This window comes from Balaenoptera physalus (assembly GCF_965194825.1).
Source record: "Balaenoptera physalus genome assembly, chromosome: 21".
Lineage (NCBI taxonomy): Eukaryota > Metazoa > Chordata > Mammalia > Artiodactyla > Balaenopteridae > Balaenoptera > Balaenoptera physalus.
Window position 1 is genome coordinate 4,600,292 of NC_138902.1, and position 25,577 is coordinate 4,625,868.

Consider the following 25,577-nt stretch of genomic DNA (forward strand, 5'->3'; position numbering starts at 1 on the left):
GGAGAAAGGAGGCTTGCATTCCTACTGCAATCTAAGCAAAGTTTTTCCTGTTACACTGCAGGACTTTAGACTAGGTTTAGGCCCGAAGGGTTACATAGAGCGTTCCAAGAATGAGGGAGTTCGATACATGCAGAAAACCCTGTGAAGAAATGTTGATTCAGCAAGGGACCAGGGTTTGGCTAGAGTCTCTATTGACTTGTTAGAAATCAGAAGGGTTTCGGCTGCATGTTAACCCGAGAAGGAGACCTGATGGCACAAGCCTTGCTTTCCCATGTTAAATCTCTAAACATGCTTCCCTGAAGAATCCTAAATAACACTGTTTTTACCTGGCTTCTGGTCACTGTAGGCAGCCCTCTCGAAAGAAAAGGAGTTTTCTCTAAGGAAACACGGTGCTTCCATAGCATGGGTGGGAGCTCCTGCTGTCCTGCTCTAGAGCTACAGGGAAACTTGACGTGAGTGTTTGCCTCAAGCTAAGGCCTGAAAAGCCTTGCGGAAGCGGAAGCGCTTAGCAGTTTCCATTATGTCGTATTCCAAGTTCTGCTTTACTTGAATGTTTCTTCACTTACCAGACACAAGGCACCCTCGTGTAGGCACCCTTTTTCGTAGAAATACAGTGAGTACCAGCAGTCTTCTTTGCTCTTCTAAGAAACATCCAGACCTAGAAGCCTTTCCCAGTCACTCTATGTAATCAGAGTGTAGGGCAACTCGCTGCACCCTTCCTTAGGAAGCTAGGTGGACTCAGCTCTTCAACAGCTCCAGGGATTCTGTTCTCTCACGTCCTACATGCCATGGAAGTCTGCCTCATTGCCCTCTGTGGAGCTTCACTAAGATACACAATCTGCTTCGCCTACCTCTAGGAACTCTTACCCAATGACCCCATACCTACAGGAGAAAGGAGGCTTGCATTCCTACTGGAACCAAAGCACAGTTTTTCCTTTTACACTGCAGGACTTTAGAATAGGCTTCGGCCCTATAGCATACATAGAACGTTCCAAGGATGAGGGAGTTCCATATATGCAGAACACTCTGTGAAGAAAAGTTGATTCAGCAAGGGACCAGGGTGTAGCTAGAGTCTCTTTGGACTTCTTAGATATAAGAAGGTGTCCGGGTGCATGTTCACCGGAAAAGAAGACTTGAATGCCTAAGCCTTGCGTTCCCATTTTAAATCTCTAGCCACGCCAGCCTGAGATACCTAAATAACACTGTTTTGACTGGCCTCGATTCACTGTGGGCAGCCCTCTGGAAAGAAAAGCAGTTTCTCTAAGGAAACACGGTGCTTCCATAGCATGGGTGGGAGTTCCTCCTGTCATGCTCTAGAGCTACAGGGTAACTTGACGTGAGTCCTTGCCTCAAGCTAAGGCCTGAAAAGCCCTGCTGAAGCGAAAGCGCTTAGCATTTTCCATTATGTCGTATTGGAAGTTCTGCTTTACTTGAACGTTTCTTCACTCTACCAGACACTAGGCACCCTAGTGTAGGCACCCTTTTTCGTACAACTACAGTGAGTACCAGCAGTCTCCTTTACCCTTCTAAGAAACATCCAGACCTAGAAGCCTTTCCCAGTCACACTATGTATTCAGAGTTTAAGGCAACTCGCTGCACCCTTCCTTAGAAAGCTAGGTGGACTCAGCTCTTCAACAGCTCCAGGGATTCTGTTCTCTCACGACATACATGCCATTGAAGTCTGCCTCATTGCTCTCATTGGAGCTACACTAAGAAACACAATCTGCTTCGCCTTCTTCTAGGAACTCTTACCCAAGGACCCCATACCTACAGGAGAAAGGAGGCTTGCATTCCTACTGCAATCTAAGCAAAGTTTTTCCTGTTACACTGCAGGACTTTAGACTAGGTTTAGGCCCGAAGGGTTACATAGAGCGTTCCAAGAATGAGGGAGTTCGATACATGCAGAAAACCCTGTGAAGAAAAGTTGATTCAGCAAGGGACCAGGGTTTGGCTAGAGTCTCTATTGACTTGTTAGAAATCAGAAGGGTTTCGGCTGCATGTTAACCCGAGAAGGAGACCTGATGGCACAATCCTTGCTTTCCCATGTTAAATCTCTAAACATGCTTCCCTGAAGAATCCTAAATAACACTGTTTTTACCTGGCTTCTGGTCACTGTAGGCAGCCCTCTCGAAAGAAAAGGAGTTTTCTCTAAGGAAACACGGTGTTTCCATAGCATGGGTGGGAGCTCCTGCTGTCCTGCTCTAGAGCTACAGGGAAACTTGACGTGAGTCCTTGCCTCAAGCTAAGGCCTGAAAAGCCTTGCGGAAGCGGAAGCGCTTAGCAGTTTCCATTATGTCGTATTCCAAGTTCTGCTTTACTTGAATGTTTCTTCACTTACCAGACACAAGGCACCCTCGTGTAGGCACCCTTTTTCGTAGAAATACAGTGAGTACCAGCAGTCTTCTTTGCTCTTCTAAGAAACATCCAGACCTAGAAGCCTTTCCCAGTCACTCTATGTAATCAGAGTGTAGGGCAACTCGCTGCACCCTTCCTTAGGAAGCTAGGTGGACTCAGCTCTTCAACAGCTCCAGGGATTCTGTTCTCTCACGTCCTACATGCCATGGAAGTCTGCCTCATTGCCCTCTGTGGAGCTTCACTAAGATACACAATCTGCTTCGCCTACCTCTAGGAACTCTTACCCAATGACCCCGTACCTACAGGAGAAAGGAGGCTTGCATTCCTACTGGAACCAAAGCACAGTTTTTCCTTTTACACTGCAGGACTTTAGAATAGGCTTCGGCCCTATAGCATACATAGAACGTTCCAAGGATGAGGGAGTTCCATATATGCAGAACACTCTGTGAAGAAAAGTTGATTCAGCAAGGGACCAGGGTGTAGCTAGAGTCTCTTTGGACTTCTTAGATATAAGAAGGTGTCCGGGTGCATGTTCACCGGAAAAGAAGACTTGAATGCCTAAGCCTTGCGTTCCCATTTTAAATCTCTAGCCACGCCAGCCTGAGATACCTAAATAACACTGTTTTGACTGGCCTCGATTCACTGTGGGCAGCCCTCTGGAAAGAAAAGGAGTTTCTCTAAGGAAACACGGTGCTTCCATAGCATGGGTGGGAGTTCCTCCTGTCATGCTCTAGAGCTACAGGGTAACTTGACGTGAGTCCTTGCCTCAAGCTAAGGCCTGAAAAGCCCTGCTGAAGCGAAAGCGCTTAGCATTTTCCATTATGTCGTATTGGAAGTTCTGCTTTACTTGAACGTTTCTTCACTCTACCAGACACTAGGCACCCTAGTGTAGGCACCCTTTTTCGTACAACTACAGTGAGTACCAGCAGTCTCCTTTACCCTTCTAAGAAACATCCCGACCTAGAAGCCTTTCCCAGTCACACTATGTATTCAGAGTTTAAGGCAACTCGCTGCACCCTTCCTTAGAAAGCTAGGTGGACTCAGCTCTTCAACAGCTCCAGGGATTCTGTTCTCTCACGACATACATGCCATTGAAGTCTGCCTCATTGCTCTCATTGGAGCTACACTAAGAAACAGAATCTGCTTCGCCTTCTTCTAGGAACTCTTACCCAAGGACCCCATACCTACAGGAGAAAGGAGGCTTGCATTCCTACTGGAATCTAAGCAAAGTTTTTCCTGTTACACTGCAGGACTTTAGACTAGGTTTAGGCCCGAAGGGTTACATAGAGCGTTCCAAGAATGAGGGAGTTCGATACATGCAGAAAACCCTGTGAAGAAAAGTTGATTCAGCAAGGGACCAGGGTGTGGCTAGAGTCTCTATTGACTTGTTAGGAATCAGAAGGGTTTCGGCTGCATGTTAACCCGAGAAGGAGACCTGATGGCACAAGCCTTGCTTTCCCATGTTAAATCGCTAAACATGCTTCCCTGAAGAATCCTAAATAACACTGTTTTTACCTGGCTTCTGGTCACTGTAGGCAGCCCTCTCGAAAGAAAAGGAGTTTTCTCTAAGGAAACACGGTGCTTCCATAGCATGGGTGGGAGCTCCTGCTGTCCTGCTCTAGAGCTACAGGGAAACTTGACGTGAGTGTTTGCCTCAAGCTAAGGCCTGAAAAGCCTTGCGGAAGCGGAAGCGCTTAGCAGTTTCCATTATGTCGTATTCCAAGTTCTGCTTTACTTGAATGTTTCTTCACTTACCAGACACAAGGCACCCTCGTGTAGGCACCCTTTTTCGTAGAAATACAGTGAGTACCAGCAGTCTTCTTTGCTCTTCTAAGAAACATCCAGACCTAGAAGCCTTTCCCAGTCACTCTATGTAATCAGAGTGTAGGGCAACTCGCTGCACCCTTCCTTAGGAAGCTAGGTGGACTCAGCTCTTCAACAGCTCCAGGGATTCTGTTCTCTCACGTCCTACATGCCATGGAAGTCTGCCTCATTGCCCTCTGTGGAGCTTCACTAAGATACACAATCTGCTTCGCCTACCTCTAGGAACTCTTACCCAATGACCCCGTACCTACAGGAGAAAGGAGGCTTGCATTCCTACTGGAACCAAAGCACAGTTTTTCCTTTTACACTGCAGGACTTTAGAATAGGCTTCGGCCCTATAGCATACATAGAACGTTCCAAGGATGAGGGAGTTCCATATATGCAGAACACTCTGTGAAGAAAAGTTGATTCAGCAAGGGACCAGGGTGTAGCTAGAGTCTCTTTGGACTTCTTAGATATAAGAAGGTGTCCGGGTGCATGTTCACCGGAAAAGAAGACTTGAATGCCTAAGCCTTGCGTTCCCATTTTAAATCTCTAGCCACGCCAGCCTGAGATACCTAAATAACACTGTTTTGACTGGCCTCGATTCACTGTGGGCAGCCCTCTGGAAAGAAAAGGAGTTTCTCTAAGGAAACACGGTGCTTCCATAGCATGGGTGGGAGTTCCTCCTGTCATGCTCCAGAGCTACAAGGTAACTTGACGTGAGTCCTTGCCTCAAGCTAAGGCCTGAAAAGCCCTGCTGAAGCGAAAGCGCTTAGCATTTTCCATTATGTCGTATTGGAAGTTCTGCTTTACTTGAACGTTTCTTCACTCTACCAGACACTAGGCACCCTAGTGTAGGAACCCTTTTTCGTACAACTACAGTGAGTACCAGCAGTCTCCTTTACCCTTCTAAGAAACATCCCGACCTAGAAGCCTTTCCCAGTCACACTATGTATTCAGAGTTTAAGGCAACTCGCTGCACCCTTCCTTAGAAAGCTAGGTGGACTCAGCTCTTCAACAGCTCCAGGGATTCTGTTCTCTCACGACATACATGCCATTGAAGTCTGCCTCATTGCTCTCATTGGAGCTACACTAAGAAACACAATCTGCTTCGCCTTCTTCTAGGAACTCTTACCCAAGGACCCCATACCTACAGGAGAAAGGAGGCTTGCATTCCTACTGGAATCTAAGCAAAGTTTTTCCTGTTACACTGCAGGACTTTAGACTAGGTTTAGGCCCGAAGGGTTACATAGAGCGTTCCAAGAATGAGGGAGTTCGATACATGCAGAAAACCCTGTGAAGAAAAGTTGATTCAGCAAGGGACCAGGGTTTGGCTAGAGTCTCTATTGACTTGTTAGGAATCAGAAGGGTTTCGGCTGCATGTTAACCCGAGAAGGAGACCTGATGGCACAAGCCTTGCTTTCCCATGTTAAATCGCTAAACATGCTTCCCTGAAGAATCCTAAATAACACTGTTTTTACCTGGATTCTGGTCACTGTAGGCAGCCCTCTCGAAAGAAAAGGAGTTTTCTCTAAGGAAACACGGTGCTTCCATAGCATGGGTGGGAGCTCCTGCTGTCCTGCTCTAGAGCTACAGGGAAACTTGACGTGAGTGTTTGCCTCAAGCTAAGGCCTGAAAAGCCTTGCGGAAGCGGAAGCGCTTAGCAGTTTCCATTATGTCGTATTCCAAGTTCTGCTTTACTTGAATGTTTCTTCACTTACCAGACACAAGGCACCCTCGTGTAGGCACCCTTTTTCGTAGAAATACAGTGAGTAGCAGCAGTCTTCTTTGCTCTTCTAAGAAACATCCAGACCTAGAAGCCTTTCCCAGTCACTCTATGTAATCAGAGTGTAGGGCAACTCGCTGCACCCTTCCTTAGGAAGCTAGGTGGACTCAGCTCTTCAACAGCTCCAGGGATTCTGTTCTCTCACGACATACATGCCATTGAAGTCTGCCTCATTGCTCTCATTGGAGCTACACTAAGAAACACAATCTGCTTCGCCTTCTTCTAGGAACTCTTACCCAAGGACCCCATACCTACAGGAGAAAGGAGGCTTGCATTCCTACTGGAATCTAAGCAAAGTTTTTCCTGTTACACTGCAGGACTTTAGACTAGGTTTAGGCCCGAAGGGTTACATAGAGCGTTCCAAGAATGAGGGAGTTCGATACATGCAGAAAACCCTGTGAAGAAAAGTTGATTCAGCAAGGGACCAGGGTTTGGCTAGAGTCTCTATTGACTTGTTAGGAATCAGAAGGGTTTCGGCTGCATGTTAACCCGAGAAGGAGACCTGATGGCACAAGCCTTGCTTTCCCATGTTAAATCGCTAAACATGCTTCCCTGAAGAATCCTAAATAACACTGTTTTTACCTGGCTTCTGGTCACTGTAGGCAGCCCTCTCGAAAGAAAAGGAGTTTTCTCTAAGGAAACACGGTGCTTCCATAGCATGGGTGGGAGCTCCTGCTGTCCTGCTCTAGAGCTACAGGGAAACTTGACGTGAGTGTTTGCCTCAAGCTAAGGCCTGAAAAGCCTTGTGGAAGCGGAAGCGCTTAGCAGTTTCCATTATGTCGTATTCCAAGTTCTGCTTTACTTGAATGTTTCTTCACTTACCAGACACAAGGCACCCTCGTGTAGGCACCCTTTTTCGTAGAAATACAGTGAGTACCAGCAGTCTTCTTTGCTCTTCTAAGAAACATCCAGACCTAGAAGCCTTTCCCAGTCACTCTATGTAATCAGAGTGTAGGGCAACTCGCTGCACCCTTCCTTAGGAAGCTAGGTGGACTCAGCTCTTCAACAGCTCCAGGGATTCTGTTCTCTCACGACATACATGCCATTGAAGTCTGCCTCATTGCTCTCATTGGAGCTACACTAAGAAACACAATCTGCTTCGCCTTCTTCTAGGAACTCTTACCCAAGGACCCCATACCTACAGGAGAAAGGAGGCTTGCATTCCTACTGGAATCTAAGCAAAGTTTTTCCTGTTACACTGCAGGACTTTAGACTAGGTTTAGGCCCGAAGGGTTACATAGAGCGTTCCAAGAATGAGGGAGTTCGATACATGCAGAAAACCCTGTGAAGAAAAGTTGATTCAGCAAGGGACCAGGGCTTGGCTAGAGTCTCTATTGACTTGTTAGGAATCAGAAGGGTTTCGGCTGCATGTTAACCCGAGAAGGAGACCTGATGGCACAAGCCTTGCTTTCCCATGTTAAATCGCTAAACATGCTTCCCTGAAGAATCCTAAATAACACTGTTTTTACCTGGCTTCTGGTCACTGTAGGCAGCCCTCTCGAAAGAAAAGGAGTTTTCTCTAAGGAAACACGGTGCTTCCATAGCATGGGTGGGAGCTCCTGCTGTCCTGCTCTAGAGCTACAGGGAAACTTGACGTGAGTGTTTGCCTCAAGCTAAGGCCTGAAAAGCCTTGCGGAAGCGGAAGCGCTTAGCAGTTTCCATTATGTCGTATTCCAAGTTCTGCTTTACTTGAATGTTTCTTCACTTACCAGACACAAGGCACCCTCGTGTAGGCACCCTTTTTCGTAGAAATACAGTGAGTACCAGCAGTCTTCTTTGCTCTTCTAAGAAACATCCAGTCCTAGAAGCCTTTCCCAGTCACTCTATGTAATCAGAGTGTAGGGCAACTCGCTGCACCCTTCCTTAGGAAGCTAGGTGGACTCAGCTCTTCAACAGCTCCAGGGATTCTGTTCTCTCACGTCCTACATGCCATGGAAGTCTGCCTCATTGCCCTCTGTGGAGCTTCACTAAGATACACAATCTGCTTCGCCTACCTCTAGGAACTCTTACCCAATGACCCCGTACCTACAGGAGAAAGGAGGCTTGCATTCCTACTGGAACCAAAGCACAGTTTTTCCTTTTACACTGCAGGACTTTAGAATAGGCTTCGGCCCTATAGCATACATAGAACGTTCCAAGGATGAGGGAGTTCCATATATGCAGAACACTCTGTGAAGAAAAGTTGATTCAGCAAGGGACCAGGGTGTAGCTAGAGTCTCTTTGGACTTCTTAGATATAAGAAGGTGTCCGGGTGCATGTTCACCGGAAAAGAAGACTTGAATGCCTAAGCCTTGCGTTCCCATTTTAAATCTCTAGCCACGCCAGCCTGAGATACCTAAATAACACTGTTTTGACTGGCCTCGATTCACTGTGGGCAGCCCTCTGGAAAGAAAAGCAGTTTCTCTAAGGAAACACGGTGCTTCCATAGCATGGGTGGGAGTTCCTCCTGTCATGCTCTAGAGCTACAGGGTAACTTGACGTGAGTCCTTGCCTCAAGCTAAGGCCTGAAAAGCCCTGCTGAAGCGAAAGCGCTTAGCATTTTCCATTATGTCGTATTGGAAGTTCTGCTTTACTTGAACGTTTCTTCACTCTACCAGACACTAGGCACCCTAGTGTAGGCACCCTTTTTCGTACAACTACAGTGAGTACCAGCAGTCTCCTTTACCCTTCTAAGAAACATCCCGACCTAGAAGCCTTTCCCAGTCACACTATGTATTCAGAGTTTAAGGCAACTCGCTGCACCCTTTCTTAGAAAGCTAGGTGGACTCAGCTCTTCAACAGCTCCAGGGATTCTGTTCTCTCACGACATACATGCCATGGAAGTCTGCCTCATTGCTCTCGTTGGAGCTACACTAAGAAACACAATCTGCTTCGCCTTCTTCTAGGAACTCTTACCCAAGGACCACATACCTACAGGAGAAAGGAGGCTTGCATTCCTACTGGAATCTAAGCAAAGTTTTTCCTGTTACACTGCAGGACTTTAGACTAGGTTTAGGCCCGAAGGGTTACATAGAGCGTTCCAAGAATGAGGGAGTTCGATACATGCAGAAAACCCTGTGAAGAAAAGTTGATTCAGCAAGGGACCAGGGTTTGGCTAGAGTCTCTATTGACTTGTTAGGAATCAGAAGGGTTTCGGCTGCATGTTAACCCGAGAAGGAGACCTGATGGCACAAGCCTTGCTTTCCCATGTTAAATCGCTAAACATGCTTCCCTGAAGAATCCTAAATAACACTGTTTTTACCTGGCTTCTGGTCACTGTAGGCAGCCCTCTCGAAAGAAAAGGAGTTTTCTCTAAGGAAACACGGTGCTTCCATAGCATGGGTGGGAGCTCCTGCTGTCCTGCTCTAGAGCTACAGGGAAACTTGACGTGAGTGTTTGCCTCAAGCTAAGGCCTGAAAAGCCTTGCGGAAGCGGAAGCGCTTAGCAGTTTCCATTATGTCGTATTCCAAGTTCTGCTTTACTTGAATGTTTCTTCACTTACCAGACACAAGGCACCCTCGTGTAGGCACCCTTTTTCGTAGAAATACAGTGAGTACCAGCAGTCTTCTTTGCTCTTCTAAGAAACATCCAGACCTAGAAGCCTTTCCCAGTCACTCTATGTAATCAGAGTGTAGGGCAACTCGCTGCACCCTTCCTTAGGAAGCTAGGTGGACTCAGCTCTTCAACAGCTCCAGGGATTCTGTTCTCTCACGTCCTACATGCCATGGAAGTCTGCCTCATTGCCCTCTGTGGAGCTTCACTAAGATACACAATCTGCTTCGCCTACCGCTAGGAACTCTTACCCAATGACCCCGTACCTACAGGAGAAAGGAGGCTTGCATTCCTACTGGAACCAAAGCACAGTTTTTCCTTTTACACTGCAGGACTTTAGAATAGGCTTCGGCCCTATAGCATACATAGAACGTTCCAAGGATGAGGGAGTTCCATATATGCAGAACACTCTGTGAAGAAAAGTTGATTCAGCAAGGGACCAGGGTGTAGCTAGAGTCTCTTTGGACTTCTTAGATATAAGAAGGTGTCCGGGTGCATGTTCACCGGAAAAGAAGACTTGAATGCCTAAGCCTTGCGTTCCCATTTTAAATCTCTAGCCACGCCAGCCTGAGATACCTAAATAACACTGTTTTGACTGGCCTCGATTCACTGTGGGCAGCCCTCTGGAAAGAAAAGGAGTTTCTCTAAGGAAACACGGTGCTTCCATAGCATGGGTGGGAGTTCCTCCTGTCATGCTCTAGAGCTACAGGGTAACTTGACGTGAGTCCTTGCCTCAAGCTAAGGCCTGAAAAGCCCTGCTGAAGCGAAAGCGCTTAGCATTTTCCATTATGTCGTATTGGAAGTTCTGCTTTACTTGAACGTTTCTTCACTCTACCAGACACTAGGCACCCTAGTGTAGGCACCCTTTTTCGTACAACTACAGTGAGTACCAGCAGTCTCCTTTACCCTTCTAAGAAACATCCCGACCTAGAAGCCTTTCCCAGTCACACTATGTATTCAGAGTTTAAGGCAACTCGCTGCACCCTTCCTTAGAAAGCTAGGTGGACTCAGCTCTTCAACAGCTCCAGGGATTCTGTTCTCTCACGACATACATGCCATGGAAGTCTGCCTCATTGCTCTCATTGGAGCTACACTAAGAAACACAATCTGCTTCGCCTTCTTCTAGGAACTCTTACCCAAGGACCCCATACCTACAGGAGAAAGGAGGCTTGCATTCCTACTGCAATCTAAGCAAATTTTTCCTGTTACACTGCAGGACTTTAGACTAGGTTTAGGCCCGAAGGGTTACATAGAGCGTTCCAAGAATGAGGGAGTTCGATACATGCAGAAAACCCTGTGAAGAAAAGTTGATTCAGCAAGGGACCAGGGTTTGGCTAGAGTCTCTATTGACTTGTCAGGAATCAGAAGGGTATCGGCTGCATGTTAACCCGAGAAGGAGACCTGATGGCACAAGCCTTGCTTTCCCATGTTAAATCTCTAAACATGCTTCCCTGAAGAATCCTAAATAACACTGTTTTTACCTGGCTTCTGGTCACTGTAGGCAGCCCTCTCGAAAGAAAAGGAGTTTTCTCTAAGGAAACACGGTGCTTCCATAGCATGGGTGGGAGCTCCTGCTGTCCTGCTCTAGAGCTACAGGGAAACTTGACGTGAGTGTTTGCCTCAAGCTAAGGCCTGAAAAGCCTTGCGGAAGCGGAAGCGCTTAGCAGTTTCCATTATGTCGTATTCCAAGTTCTGCTTTACTTGAATGTTTCTTCACTTACCAGACACAAGGCACCCTCGTGTAGGCACCCTTTTTCGTAGAAATACAGTGAGTACCAGCAGTCTTCTTTGCTCTTCTAAGAAACATCCAGACCTAGAAGCCTTTCCCAGTCACTCTATGTAATCAGAGTGTAGGGCAACTCGCTGCACCCTTCCTTAGGAAGCTAGGTGGACTCAGCTCTTCAACAGCTCCAGGGATTCTGTTCTCTCACGTCCTACATGCCATGGAAGTCTGCCTCATTGCCCTCTGTGGAGCTTCACTAAGATACACAATCTGCTTCGCCTACCTCTAGGAACTCTTACCCAATGACCCCGTACCTACAGGAGAAAGGAGGCTTGCATTCCTACTGGAACCAAAGCGCAGTTTTTCCTTTTACACTGCAGGACTTTAGAATAGGCTTCGGCCCTATAGCATACATAGAACGTTCCAAGGATGAGGGAGTTCCATATATGCAGAACACTCTGTGAAGAAAAGTTGATTCAGCAAGGGACCAGGGTGTAGCTAGAGTCTCTTTGGACTTCTTAGATATAAGAAGGTGTCCGGGTGCATGTTCACCGGAAAAGAAGACTTGAATGCCTAAGCCTTGCGTTCCCATTTTAAATCTCTAGCCACGCAAGCCTGAGATACCTAAATAACACTGTTTTGACTGGCCTCGATTCACTGTGGGCAGCCCTCTGGAAAGAAAAGGAGTTTCTCTAAGGAAACACGGTGCTTCCATAGCATGGGTGGGAGTTCCTCCTGTCATGCTCTAGAGCTACAGGGTGACTTGACGTGAGTCCTTGCCTCAAGCTAAGGCCTGAAAAGCCCTGCTGAAGCGAAAGCGCTTAGCATTTTCCATTATGTCGTATTGGAAGTTCTGCTTCACTTGAACGTTTCTTCACTCTACCAGACACTAGGCACCCTAGTGTAGGCACCCTTTTTCGTACAACTACAGTGAGTACCAGCAGTCTCCTTTACCCTTCTAAGAAACATCCCGACCTAGAAGCCTTTCCCAGTCACACTATGTATTCAGAGTTTAAGGCAACTCGCTGCACCCTTCCTTAGAAAGCTAGGTGGACTCAGCTCTTCAACAGCTCCAGGGATTCTGTTCTCTCACGACATACATGCCATGGAAGTCTGCCTCATTGCTCTCATTGGAGCTACACTAAGAAACACAATCTGCTTCGCCTTCTTCTAGGAACTCTTACCCAAGGACCCCATACCTACAGGAGAAAGGAGGCTTGCATTCCTACTGGAATCTAAGCAAAGTTTTTCCTGTTACACTGCAGGACTTTACACTAGGTTTAGGCCCGAAGGGTTACATAGAGCGTTCCAAGAATGAGGGAGTTCGATACATGCAGAAAACCCTGTGAAGAAAAGTTGATTCAGCAAGGGACCAGGGTTTGGCTAGAGTCTCTATTCACTTGTCAGGAATCAGAAGGGTTTCGGCTGCATGTTAACCCGAGAAGGAGACCTGATGGCACAAGCCTTGCTTTCCCATGTTAAATCTCTAAACATGCTTCCCTGAAGAATCCTAAATAACACTGTTTTTACCTGGCTTCTGGTCACTGTAGGCAGCCCTCTCGAAAGAAAAGGAGTTTTCTCTAAGGAAACACGGTGCTTCCATAGCATGGGTGGGAGCTCCTGCTGTCCTGCTCTAGAGCTACAGGGAAACTTGACGTGAGTGTTTGCCTCAAGCTAAGGCCTGAAAAGCCTTGCGGAAGCGGAAGCGCTTAGCAGTTTCCATTATGTCGTATTCCAAGTTCTGCTTTACTTGAATGTTTCTTCACTTACCAGACACAAGGCACCCTCGTGTAGGCACCCTTTTTCGTAGAAATACAGTGAGTACCAGCAGTCTTCTTTGCTCTTCTAAGAAACATCCAGACCTAGAAGCCTTTCCCAGTCACTCTATGTAATCAGAGTGTAGGGCAACTCGCTGCACCCTTCCTTAGGAAGCTAGGTGGACTCAGCTCTTCAACAGCTCCAGGGATTCTGTTCTCTCACGTCCTACATGCCATGGAAGTCTGCCTCATTGCCCTCTGTGGAGCTTCACTAAGATACACAATCTGCTTCGCCTACCTCTAGGAACTCTTACCCAATGACCCCGTACCTACAGGAGAAAGGAGGCTTGCATTCCTACTGGAACCAAAGCACAGTTTTTCCTTTTACACTGCAGGACTTTAGAATAGGCTTCGGCCCTATAGCATACATAGAACGTTCCAAGGATGAGGGAGTTCCATATATGCAGAACACTCTGTGAAGAAAAGTTGATTCAGCAAGGGACCAGGGTGTAGCTAGAGTCTCTTTGGACTTCTTAGATATAAGAAGGTGTCCGGGTGCATGTTCACCGGAAAAGAAGACTTGAATGCCTAAGCCTTGCGTTCCCATTTTAAATCTCTAGCCACGCCAGCCTGAGATACCTAAATAACACTGTTTTGACTGGCCTCGATTCACTGTGGGCAGCCCTCTGGAAAGAAAAGGAGTTTCTCTAAGGAAACACGGTGCTTCCATAGCATGGGTGGGAGTTCCTCCTGTCATGCTCTAGAGCTACAGGGTAACTTGACGTGAGTCCTTGCCTCAAGCTAAGGCCTGAAAAGCCCTGCTGAAGCGAAAGCGCTTAGCATTTTCCATTATGTCGTATTGGAAGTTCTGCTTTACTTGAACGTTTCTTCACTCTACCAGACACTAGGCACCCTAGTGTAGGCACCCTTTTTCGTACAACTACAGTGAGTACCAGCAGTCTCCTTTACCCTTCTAAGAAACATCCCGACCTAGAAGCCTTTCCCAGTCACACTATGTATTCAGAGTTTAAGGCAACTCGCTGCACCCTTCCTTAGAAAGCTAGGTGGACTCAGCTCTTCAACAGCTCCAGGGATTCTGTTCTCTCACGACATACATGCCATGGAAGTCTGCCTCATTGCTCTCATTGGAGCTACACTAAGAAACACAATCTGCTTCGCCTTCTTCTAGGAACTCTTACCCAAGGACCCCATACCTACAGGAGAAAGGAGGCTTGCATTCCTACTGCAATCTAAGCAAATTTTTCCTGTTACACTGCAGGAATTTAGACTAGGTTTAGGCCCGAAGGGTTACATAGAGCGTTCCAAGAATGAGGGAGTTCGATACATGCAGAAAACCCTGTGAAGAAAAGTTGATTCAGCAAGGGACCAGGGTTTGGCTAGAGTCTCTATTGACTTGTCAGGAATCAGAAGGGTATCGGCTGCATGTTAACCCGAGAAGGAGACCTGATGGCACAAGCCTTGCTTTCCCATGTTAAATCTCTAAACATGCTTCCCTGAAGAATCCTAAATAACACTGTTTTTACCTGGCTTCTGGTCACTGTAGGCAGCCCTCTCGAAAGAAAAGGAGTTTTCTCTAAGGAAACACGGTGCTTCCATAGCATGGGTGGGAGCTCCTGCTGTCCTGCTCTAGAGCTACAGGGAAACTTGACGTGAGTGTTTGCCTCAAGCTAAGGCCTGAAAAGCCTTGCGGAAGCGGAAGCGCTTAGCAGTTTCCATTATGTCGTATTCCAAGTTCTGCTTTACTTGAATGTTTCTTCACTTACCAGACACAAGGCACCCTCGTGTAGGCACCCTTTTTCGTAGAAATACAGTGAGTACCAGCAGTCTTCTTTGCTCTTCTAAGAAACATCCAGACCTAGAAGCCTTTCCCAGTCACTCTATGTAATCAGAGTGTAGGGCAACTCGCTGCACCCTTCCTTAGGAAGCTAGGTGGACTCAGCTCTTCAACAGCTCCAGGGATTCTGTTCTCTCACGTCCTACATGCCATGGAAGTCTGCCTCATTGCCCTCTGTGGAGCTTCACTAAGATACACAATCTGCTTCGCCTACCTCTAGGAACTCTTACCCAATGACCCCGTACCTACAGGAGAAAGGAGGCTTGCATTCCTACTGGAACCAAAGCGCAGTTTTTCCTTTTACACTGCAGGACTTTAGAATAGGCTTCGGCCCTATAGCATACATAGAACGTTCCAAGGATGAGGGAGTTCCATATATGCAGAACACTCTGTGAAGAAAAGTTGATTCAGCAAGGGACCAGGGTGTAGCTAGAGTCTCTTTGGACTTCTTAGATATAAGAAGGTGTCCGGGTGCATGTTCACCGGAAAAGAAGACTTGAATGCCTAAGCCTTGCGTTCCCATTTTAAATCTCTAGCCACGCCAGCCTGAGATACCTAAATAACACTGTTTTGACTGGCCTCGATTCACTGTGGGCAGCCCTCTGGAAAGAAAAGGAGTTTCTCTAAGGAAACACGGTGCTTCCATAGCATGGGTGGGAGTTCCTCCTGTCATGCTCTAGAGCTACAGGGTGACTTGACGTGAGTCCTTGCCTCAAGCTAAGGCCTGAAAAGCCCTGCTGAAGCGAAAGCGCTTAGCATTTTCCATTATGTCGTATTGGAAGTTCTGCTTCACTTGAACGTTTCTTCACTCTACCAGACACTAGGCACCCTAGTGTAGGCACCCTTTTTCGTACAACTACAGTGAGTACCAGCAGTCTCCTTTACCCTTCTAAGAAACATCCCGACCTAGAAGCCTTTCCCAGTCACACTATGTATTCAGAGTTTAAGGCAACTCGCTGCACCCTTCCTTAGAAAGCTAGGTGGACTCAGCTCTTCAACAGCTCCAGGGATTCTGTTCTCTCACGACATACATGCCATGGAAGTCTGCCTCATTGCTCTCATTGGAGCTACACTAAGAAACACAATCTGCTTCGCCTTCTTCTAGGAACTCTTACCCAAGGACCCCATACCTACAGGAGAAAGGAGGCTTGCATTCCTACTGGAATCTAAGCAAAGTTTTTCCTGTTACACTGCAGGACTTTACACTAGGTTTAGGCCCGAAGGGTTACATAGAGCGTTCCAAGAATGAGGGAGTTCGATACATGCAGAAAACCCTGTGAAGAAAAGTTGATTCAGCAAGGGACCAGGGTTTGGCTAGAGTCTCTATTGACTTGTCAGGAATCAGAAGGGTTTCGGCTGCATGTTAACCCGAGAAGGAGACCTGATGGCACAAGCCTTGCTTTCCCATGTTAAATCTCTAAACATGCTTCCCTGAAGAATCCTAAATAACACTGTTTTTACCTGGCTTCTGGTCACTGTAGGCAGCCCTCTCGAAAGAAAAGGAGTTTTCTCTAAGGAAACACGGTGCTTCCATAGCATGGGTGGGAGCTCCTGCTGTCCTGCTCTAGAGCTACAGGGAAACTTGACGTGAGTGTTTGCCTCAAGCTAAGGCCTGAAAAGCCTTGCGGAAGCGGAAGCGCTTAGCAGTTTCCATTATGTCGTATTCCAAGTTCTGCTTTACTTGAATGTTTCTTCACTTACCAGACACAAGGCACCCTCGTGTAGGCACCCTTTTTCGTAGAAATACAGTGAGTACCAGCAGTCTTCTTTGCTCTTCTAAGAAACATCCAGACCTAGAAGCCTTTCCCAGTCACTCTATGTAATCAGAGTGTAGGGCAACTCGCTGCACCCTTCCTTAGGAAGCTAGGTGGACTCAGCTCTTCAACAGCTCCAGGGATTCTGTTCTCTCACGTCCTACATGCCATGGAAGTCTGCCTCATTGCCCTCTGTGGAGCTTCACTAAGATACACAATCTGCTTCGCCTACCTCTAGGAACTCTTACCCAATGACCCCGTACCTACAGGAGAAAGGAGGCTTGCATTCCTACTGGAACCAAAGCACAGTTTTTCCTTTTACACTGCAGGACTTTAGAATAGGCTTCGGCCCTATAGCATACATAGAACGTTCCAAGGATGAGGGAGTTCCATATATGCAGAACACTCTGTGAAGAAAAGTTGATTCAGCAAGGGACCAGGGTGTAGCTAGAGTCTCTTTGGACTTCTTAGATATAAGAAGGTGTCCGGGTGCATGTTCACCGGAAAAGAAGACTTGAATGCCTAAGCCTTGCGTTCCCATTTTAAATCTCTAGCCACGCCAGCCTGAGATACCTAAATAACACTGTTTTGACTGGCCTCGATTCACTGTGGGCAGCCCTCTGGAAAGAAAAGGAGTTTCTCTAAGGAAACACGGTGCTTCCATAGCATGGGTGGGAGTTCCTCCTGTCATGCTCTAGAGCTACAGGGTAACTTGACGTGAGTCCTTGCCTCAAGCTAAGGCCTGAAAAGCCCTGCTGAAGCGAAAGCGCTTAGCATTTTCCATTATGTCGTATTGGAAGTTCTGCTTTACTTGAACGTTTCTTCACTCTACCAGACACTAGGCACCCTAGTGTAGGCACCCTTTTTCGTACAACTACAGTGAGTACCAGCAGTCTCCTTTACCCTTCTAAGAAACATCCCGACCTAGAAGCCTTTCCCAGTCACACTATGTATTCAGAGTTTAAGGCAACTCGCTGCACCCTTCCTTAGAAAGCTAGGTGGACTCAGCTCTTCAACAGCTCCAGGGATTCTGTTCTCTCACGACATACATGCCATGGAAGTCTGCCTCATTGCTCTCATTGGAGCTACACTAAGAAACACAATCTGCTTCGCCTTCTTCTAGGAACTCTTACCCAAGGACCCCATACCTACAGGAGAAAGGAGGCTTGCATTCCTACTGGAATCTAAGCAAAGTTTTTCCTGTTACACTGCAGGACTTTAGACTAGGTTTAGGCCCGAAGGGTTACATAGAGCGTTCCAAGAATGAGGGAGTTCGATACATGCAGAAAACCCTGTGAAGAAAAGTTGATTCAGCAAGGGACCAGGGTTTGGCTAGAGTCTCTATTGACTTGTTAGGAATCAGAAGGGTTTCGGCTGCATGTTAACCCGAGAAGGAGACCTGATGGCACAAGCCTTGCTTTCCCATGTTAAATCTCTAAACATGCTTCCCTGAAGAATCCTAAATAACACTGTTTTTACCTGGCTTCTGGTCACTGTAGGCAGCCCTCTCGAAAGAAAAGGAGTTTTCTCTAAGGAAACACGGTGCTTCCATAGCATGGGTGGGAGCTCCTGCTGTCCTGCTCTAGAGCTACAGGGAAACTTGACGTGAGTGTTTGCCTCAAGCTAAGGCCTGAAAAGCCTTGCGGAAGCGGAAGCGCTTAGCAGTTTCCATTATGTCGTATTCCAAGTTCTGCTTTACTTGAATGTTTCTTCACTTACCAGACACAAGGCACCCTCGTGTAGGCACCCTTTTTCGTAGAAATACAGTGAGTACCAGCAGTCTTCTTTGCTCTTCTAAGAAACATCCAGACCTAGACGCCTTTCCCAGTCACTCTATGTAATCCGAGTGTAGGGCAACTCGCTGCACCCTTCCTTAGGAAGCTAGGTGGACTCAGCTCTTCAACAGCTCCAGGGATTCTGTTCTCTCACGTCCTACATGCCATGGAAGTCTGCCTCATTGCCCTCTGTGGAGCTTCACTAAGATACACAATCTGCTTCGCCTACCTCTAGGAACTCTTACCCAATGACCCCGTACCTACAGGAGAAAGGAGGCTTGCATTCCTACTGGAACCAAAGCGCAGTTTTTCCTTTTACACTGCAGGACTTTAGAATAGGCTTCGGCCCTATAGCATACATAGAACGTTTCAAGGATGAGGGAGTTCCATATATGCAGAACACTCTGTGAAGAAAAGTTGATTCAGCAAGGGACCAGGGTGTAGCTAGAGTCTCTTTGGACTTCTTAGATATAAGAAGGTGTCCGGGTGCATGTTCACCGGAAAAGAAGACTTGAATGCCTAAGCCTTGCGTTCCCATTTTAAATCTCTAGCCACGCCAGCCTGAGATACCTAAATAACACTGTTTTGACTGGCCTCGATTCACTGTGGGCAGCCCTCTGGAAAGAAAAGGAGTTTCTCTAAGGAAACACGGTGCTTCCATAGCATGGGTGGGGGTTCCTCCTGTCATGCTCTAGAGCTACAGGGTGACTTGACGTGAGTCCTTGCCTCAAGCTAAGGCCTGAAAAGCCCTGCTGAAGCGAAAGCGCTTAGCATTTTCCATTATGTCGTATTGGAAGTTCTGCTTCACTTGAACGTTTCTTCACTCTACCAGACACTAGGCACCCTAGTGTAGGCACCCTTTTTCGTACAACTACAGTGAGTACCAGCAGTCTCCTTTACCCTTCTAAGAAACATCCCGACCTAGAAGCCTTTCCCAGTCACACTATGTATTCAGAGTTTAAGGCAACTCGCTGCACCCTTCCTTAGAAAGCTAGGTGGACTCAGCTCTTCAACAGCTCCAGGGATTCTGTTCTCTCACGACATACATGCCATGGAAGTCTGCCTCATTGCTCTCATTGGAGCTACACTAAGAAACACAATCTGCTTCGCCTTCTTCTAGGAACTCTTACCCAAGGACCCCATACCTACAGGAGAAAGGAGGCTTGCATTCCTACTGGAATCTAAGCAAAGTTTTTCCTGTTACACTGCAGGACTTTAGACTAGGTTTAGGCCCGAAGGGTTACATAGAGCGTTCCAAGAATGAGGGAGTTCGATACATGCAGAAAACCCTGTGAAGAAAAGTTGATTCAGCAAGGGACCAGGGTTTGGCTAGAGTCTCTATTGACTTGTCAGGAATCAGAAGGGTTTCGGCTGCATGTTAACCCGAGAAGGAGACCTGATGGCACAAGCCTTGCTTTCCCATGTTAAATCTCTAAACATGCTTCCCTGAAGAATCCTAAATAACACTGTTTTTACCTGGCTTCTGGTCACTGTAGGCAGCCCTCTCGAAAGAAAAGGAGTTTTCTCTAAGGAAACACGGTGCTTCCATAGCATGGGTGGGAGCTCCTGCTGTCCTGCTCTAGAGCTACAGGGAAACTTGACGTGAGTGTTTGCCTCAAGCTAAGGCCTGAAAAGCCTTGCGGAAGCGGAAGCGCTTAGCAGTTTCCATTATGTCGTATTCCAAGTTCTGCTTTACTTGAATGTTTCTTCACTTACCAGACACAAGGCACCCTCGTGTAGGCACCCTTTTTCGTAGAAATACAGTGAGTACCAGCAGTCTTCTTTGCTCTTCTAAGAAACATCCAGACCTAGAAGCCTTTCCCAGTCACTCTATGTAATCAGAGTGTAGGGCAACTCGCTGCACCCTTCCTTAGGAAGCTAGGTGGACTCAGCTCTTCAACAGCTCCAGGGATTCTGTTCTCTCACGTCCTACATGCCATGGAAGTCTGCCTCATTGCCCTCTGTGGAGCTTCACTAAGATACACAATCTGCTTCGCCTACCTCTAGGAACTCTTACCCAATGACCCCGTACCTACAGGAGAAAGGAGGCTTGCATTCCTACTGGAACCAAAGCGCAGTTTTTCCTTTTACACTGCAGGACTTTAGAATAGGCTTCGGCCCTATAGCATACATAGAACGTTCCAAGGATGAGGGAGTTCCATATATGCAGAACACTCTGTGAAGAAAAGTTGATTCAGCAAGGGACCAGGGTGTAGCTAGAGTCTCTTTGGACTTCTTAGATATAAGAAGGTGTCCGGGTGCATGTTCACCGGAAAAGAAGACTTGAATCCCTAAGCCTTGCGTTCCCATTTTAAATCTCTAGCCACGCCAGCCTGAGATACCTAAATAACACTGTTTTGACTGGCCTCGATTCACTGTGGGCAGCCCTCTGGAAAGAAAAGGAGTTTCTCTAAGGAAACACGGTGCTTCCATAGCATGGGTGGGAGTTCCTCCTGTCATGCTCTAGAGCTACAGGGTAACTTGACGTGAGTCCTTGCCTCAAGCTAAGGCCTGAAAAGCCCTGCTGAAGCGAAAGCGCTTAGCATTTTCCATTATGTCGTATTGGAAGTTCTGCTTCACTTGAACGTTTCTTCACTCTACCAGACACTAGGCAACCTAGTGTAGGCACCCTTTTTCGTACAACTACAGTGAGTACCAGCAGTCTCCTTTACCCTTCTAAGAAACATCCCGACCTAGAAGCCTTTCCCAGTCACACTATGTATTCAGAGTTTAAGGCAACTCGCTGCACCCTTCCTTAGAAAGCTAGGTGGACTCAGCTCTTCAACAGCTCCAGGGATTCTGTTCTCTCACGACATACATGCCATGGAAGTCTGCCTCATTGCTCTCATTGGAGCTACACTAAGAAACACAATCTGCTTCGCCTTCTTCTAGGAACTCTTACCCAAGGACCCCATACCTACAGAAGAAAGGAGGCTTGCATTCCTACTGGAATCTAAGCAAAGTTTTTCCTGTTACACTGCAGGACTTTAGACTAGGTTTAGGCCCGAAGGGTTACATAGAGCGTTCCAAGAATGAGGGAGTTCGATACATGCAGAAAACCCTGTGAAGAAAAGTTGATTCAGCAAGGGACCAGGGTGTGGCTAGAGTCTCTATTGACTTGTCAGGAATCAGAAGGGTTTCGGCTGCATGTTAACCCGAGAAGGAGACCTGATGGCACAAGCCTTGCTTTCCCATGTTAAATCTCTAAACATGCTTCCCTGAAGAATCCTAAATAACACTGTTTTTACCTGGCTTCTGGTCACTGTAGGCAGCCCTCTCGAAAGAAAAGGAGTTTTCTCTAAGGAAACACGGTGCTTCCATAGCATGGGTGGGAGCTCCTGCTGTCCTGCTCTAGAGCTACAGGGAAACTTGACGTGAGTGTTTGCCTCAAGCTAAGGCCTGAAAAGCCTTGCGGAAGCGGAAGCGCTTAGCAGTTTCCATTATGTCGTATTCCAAGTTCTGCTTTACTTGAATGTTTCTTCACTTACCAGACACAAGGCACCCTCGTGTAGGCACCCTTTTTCGTAGAAATACAGTGAGTACCAGCAGTCTTCTTTGCTCTTCTAAGAAACATCCAGACCTAGACGCCTTTCCCAGTCACTCTATGTAATCAGAGTGTAGGGCAACTCGCTGCACCCTTCCTTAGGAAGCTAGGTGGACTCAGCTCTTCAACAGCTCCAGGGATTCTGTTCTCTCACGTCCTACATGCCATGGAAGTCTGCCTCATTGCCCTCTGTGGAGCTTCACTAAGATACACAATCTGCTTCGCCTACCTCTAGGAACTCGTACCCAATGACCCCGTACCTACAGGAGAAAGGAGGCTTGCATTCCTACTGGAACCAAAGCGCAGTTTTTCCTTTTACACTGCAGGACTTTAGAATAGGCTTCGGCCCTATAGCATACATAGAACGTTCCAAGGATGAGGGAGTTCCATATATGCAGAACACTCTGTGAAGAAAAGTTGATTCAGCAAGGGACCAGGGTGTAGCTAGAGTCTCTTTGGACTTCTTAGATATAAGAAGGTGTCCGGGTGCATGTTCACCGGAAAAGAAGACTTGAATGCCTAAGCCTTGCGTTCCCATTTTAAATCTCTAGCCACGCCAGCCTGAGATACCTAAATAACACTGTTTTGACTGGCCTCGATTCACTGTGGGCAGCCCTCTGGAAAGAAAAGGAGTTTCTCTAAGGAAACACGGTGCTTCCATAGCATGGGTGGGGGTTCCTCCTGTCATGCTCTAGAGCTACAGGGTAACTTGACGTGAGTCCTTGCCTCAAGCTAAGGCCTGAAAAGCCCTGCTGAAGCGAAAGCGCTTAGCATTTTCCATTATGTCGTATTGGAAGTTCTGCTTTACTTGAACGTTTCTTCACTCTACCAGACACTAGGCACCCTAGTGTAGGCACCCTTTTTCGTACAACTACAGTGAGTACCAGCAGTCTCCTTTACCCTTCTAAGAAACATCCCGACCTAGAAGCCTTTCCCAGTCACACTAGGTATTCAGAGTTTAAGGCAACTCGCTGCACCCTTCCTTAGAAAGCTAGGTGGACTCAGCTCTTCAACAGCTCCAGGGATTCTGTTCTCTCACGACATACATGCCATGGAAGTCTGCCTCATTGCTCTCATTGGAGCTACACTAAGAAACACAATCTGCTTCGCCTTCTTCTAGGAACTCTTACCCAAGGAACCCATACCTACAGGAGAAAGGAGGCTTGCATTCCTACTGCAATCTAAGCAAAGATTTTCCTGTTACACTGCAGGACTTTAGACTAGGTTTAGGCCCGAAGGGTTACATAGAGCGTTCCAAGAATGAGGGAGTTCGATACATGCAGAAAACCCTGTGAAGAAAAGTTGATTCAGCAAGGGACCAGGGTGTGGCTAGAGTCTCTATTGACTTGTTAGGAATCAGAAGGGTTTCGGCTGCATGTTAACCCGAGAAGGAGACCTGATGGCACAAGCCTTGCTTTCCCATGTTAAATCTCTAAACATGCTTCCCTGAACAATCCTAAATAACACTGTTTTTACCTGGCTTCTGGTCACTGTAGGCAGCCCTCTCGAAAGAAAAGGAGTTTTCTCTAAGGAAACACGGTGCTTCCATAGCATGGGTGGGAGCTCCTGCTGTCCTGCTCTAGAGCTACAGGGAAACTTGACGTGAGTGTTTGCCTCAAGCTAAGGCCTGAAAAGCCTTGCGGAAGCGGAAGCGCTTAGCAGTTTCCATTATGTCGTATTCCAAGTTCTGCTTTACTTGAATGTTTCTTCACTTACCAGACACAAGGCACCCTCGTGTAGGCACCCTTTTTCGTAGAAATACAGTGAGTACCAGCAGTCTTCTTTGCTCTTCTAAGAAACATCCAGACCTAGAAGCCTTTCCCAGTCACTCTATGTAATCAGAGTGTAGGGCAACTCGCTGCACCCTTCCTTAGGAAGCTAGGTGGACTCAGCTCTTCAACAGCTCCAGGGATTCTGTTCTCTCACGTCCTACATGCCATGGAAGTCTGCCTCATTGCCCTCTGTGGAGCTTCACTAAGATACACAATCTGCTTCGCCTACCTCTAGGAACTCTTACCCAATGACCCCGTACCTACAGGAGAAAGGAGGCTTGCATTCCTACTGGAACCAAAGCGCAGTTTTTCCTTTTACACTGCAGGACTTTAGAATAGGCTTCGGCCCTATAGCATACATAGAACGTTTCAAGGATGAGGGAGTTCCATATATGCAGAACACTCTGTGAAGAAAAGTTGATTCAGCAAGGGACCAGGGTGTAGCTAGAGTCTCTTTGGACTTCTTAGATATAAGAAGGTGTCCGGGTGCATGTTCACCGGAAAAGAAGACTTGAATGCCTAAGCCTTGCGTTCCCATTTTAAATCTCTAGCCACGCCAGCCTGAGATACCTAAATAACACTGTTTTGACTGGCCTCGATTCACTGTGGGCAGCCCTCTGGAAAGAAAAGGAGTTTCTCTAAGGAAACACGGTGCTTCCATAGCATGGGTGGGGGTTCCTCCTGTCATGCTCTAGAGCTACAGGGTGACTTGACGTGAGTCCTTGCCTCAAGCTAAGGCCTGAAAAGCCCTGCTGAAGCGAAAGCGCTTAGCATTTTCCATTATGTCGTATTGGAAGTTCTGCTTCACTTGAACGTTTCTTCACTCTACCAGACACTAGGCACCCTAGTGTAGGCACCCTTTTTCGTACAACTACAGTGAGTACCAGCAGTCTCCTTTACCCTTCTAAGAAACATCCCGACCTAGAAGCCTTTCCCAGTCACACTATGTATTCAGAGTTTAAGACAACTCGCTGCACCCTTCCTTAGAAAGCTAGGTGGACTCAGCTCTTCAACAGCTCCAGGGATTCTGTTCTCTCACGACATACATGCCATGGAAGTCTGCCTCATTGCTCTCATTGGAGCTACACTAAGAAACACAATCTGCTTCGCCTTCTTCTAGGAACTCTTACCCAAGGACCCCATACCTACAGGAGAAAGGAGGCTTGCATTCCTACTGGAATCTAAGCAAAGTTTTTCCTGTTACACTGCAGGACTTTAGACTAGGTTTAGGCCCGAAGGGTTACATAGAGCGTTCCAAGAATGAGGGAGTTCGATACATGCAGAAAACCCTGTGAAGAAAAGTTGATTCAGCAAGGGACCAGGGTTTGGCTAGAGTCTCTATTGACTTGTCAGGAATCAGAAGGGTTTCGGCTGCATGTTAACCCGAGAAGGAGACCTGATGGCACAAGCCTTGCTTTCCCATGTTAAATCTCTAAACATGCTTCCCTGAAGAATCCTAAATAACACTGTTTTTACCTGGCTTCTGGTCACTGTAGGCAGCCCTCTCGAAAGAAAAGGAGTTTTCTCTAAGGAAACACGGTGCTTCCATAGCATGGGTGGGAGCTCCTGCTGTCCTGCTCTAGAGCTACAGGGAAACTTGACGTGAGTGTTTGCCTCAAGCTAAGGCCTGAAAAGCCTTGCGGAAGCGGAAGCGCTTAGCAGTTTCCATTATGTCGTATTCCAAGTTCTGCTTTACTTGAATGTTTCTTCACTTACCAGACACAAGGCACCCTCGTGTAGGCACCCTTTTTCGTAGAAATACAGTGAGTACCAGCAGTCTTCTTTGCTCTTCTAAGAAACATCCAGACCTAGAAGCCTTTCCCAGTCACTCTATGTAATCAGAGTGTAGGGCAACTCGCTGCACCCTTCCTTAGGAAGCTAGGTGGACTCAGCTCTTCAACAGCTCCAGGGATTCTGTT